Source organism: Stegostoma tigrinum, unplaced genomic scaffold (assembly GCF_030684315.1).
Source record: "Stegostoma tigrinum isolate sSteTig4 unplaced genomic scaffold, sSteTig4.hap1 scaffold_213, whole genome shotgun sequence".
NCBI classification, from domain to species: domain Eukaryota; kingdom Metazoa; phylum Chordata; class Chondrichthyes; order Orectolobiformes; family Stegostomatidae; genus Stegostoma; species Stegostoma tigrinum.
In genome coordinates this window covers 405,001-406,418 of record NW_026728150.1, presented here as the reverse complement: position 1 = coordinate 406,418, position 1,418 = coordinate 405,001, and the positions used below count along the sequence as shown (strand labels likewise).

The 1,418-nt window shown below is 44.3% G+C and overlaps 1 long non-coding RNA gene across 2 annotated transcripts in view; it reads left to right on the top strand.

The window, feature by feature from the left end:
• The first annotated feature begins 272 nt into the window (after positions 1 to 272).
• The window catches only part of LOC132207931 (uncharacterized), a 161,328-nt gene continuing 160,182 nt past the window's right edge, over positions 273 to 1,418 (top strand). For both annotated transcript variants that reach the window (XR_009444019.1, XR_009444020.1), the window contains exon 1: positions 273 to 636. This is a non-coding gene — a long non-coding RNA (uncharacterized LOC132207931). The remainder of the gene's footprint in view (positions 637 to 1,418) is intronic.

Genomic DNA, 1,418 nt, shown 5'->3' with positions numbered 1-1,418 from the left:
TTGTTCTGAATAGATTAGAAAATTAACACATAGTCAGGGATTGACTCTGATGTAGACACAGGTTTGGACACTGTCAGCAACACGAGTTCAAACTGTGAAAAGGCAGTAATGCGTGGAAGGAACATTTTAATTTATAGTCTCCCTTTATTAGTGAAAAGTATGGCAAGATTGCAATTTTATGAATGAATGAATGAAATGCGTAACAGTAAACAGAGGACCCTAGTGAGTGGTCAGTAAAGTTATGAATGAATGAGAGCGCGATAGTGGTCACATGGAGCGCTGTGGGTGCTTCGGTCAAGAGGACCTTTCGTGCAACAGTAAAGAGGCTTATGATATAATGTCACACAAAAACCACACAAAAGGATATTTGAAGGCGATTGGCCCTGTATCACTAAAGACACACCAGCCAGCCTCCGGAAGCCTTGTTGAGTGCTAACCGATGTGAGTAAACAGGGCAGACCACAGGATATTCAGGGGCAAAGATTACAAGATTAACAAGTGACCACTTTTCTGAAGAAGGGTCTAGGCCCGAACCGTCAGCTTTCCTGCTGCTTGGCCTGCTGTGTTCATCCGGCTCGACACCTTGTTCTCTCAGACCACGTGAGCGAACGAGTACGGCGTGTTTGAGTCTGACTGGTAAATATGTGATACACAACCATTTGATGTTACTGACTGCCTGGTGAATTGAAAACTGAAATAACTGCGGATGCTGCAAATCAGGAACAAAAACAAAGTTTCTGGAAAAGCCCAGCAGAACTGAGGGAGGTTCTGTGGAAGGGTCACCGAACCGGAACCGGTTCGCTCTGTTTTTCCGCTGACAAATGCTGCCCGACCTGCTGAGCTTTTGCAGCAACTTTGTATTTGTTTTCTGATTTGCAACATCCGCAGTTCTTTGGGTTTTTACTCAGTGTTTTAGAGTTTATTTACAGGGCGCTCTTTATTTATCGCGAGCTCTGTCTTTTAGGGTTTATTTGTGAAGGGCCCTGTCTTACAGATAGTTTACAGGTCGGCTCAGTATTCGGGTGCATGAAGAGGTGCGCTGTGTTTTCGGCTTTATTCAGCCCTGTCTTTTCCTGTCTACTTCCTGGGGGATGTGTGTTCGAGTTCATTTTAAAGTGGTCTGAGCATTTGAGTGTACAATTGTAGGGGGCTCTGTGTTTTACACTGTCCTGTATGTTTTGAACTTAATTTACAGGGTAGATCTGTGCTTTATGGCTTATTTACCGGGGGCTCTGTGTTGCAGTGCTTCGACACTGGCGGGGTGGGGGGGGGTCTCTGTTTTCGAGTTTATTTCCATTGAGGCCTGTGTTTTCGGGTTATTTACAAAGAGCTCTGTGATTTAAGGTTTACATAGAAAGGCTGTATTCTAAGGTTTATTTACAGAAGGCTCTCTGCTTTAGGGTTTATTTACAGTGAGC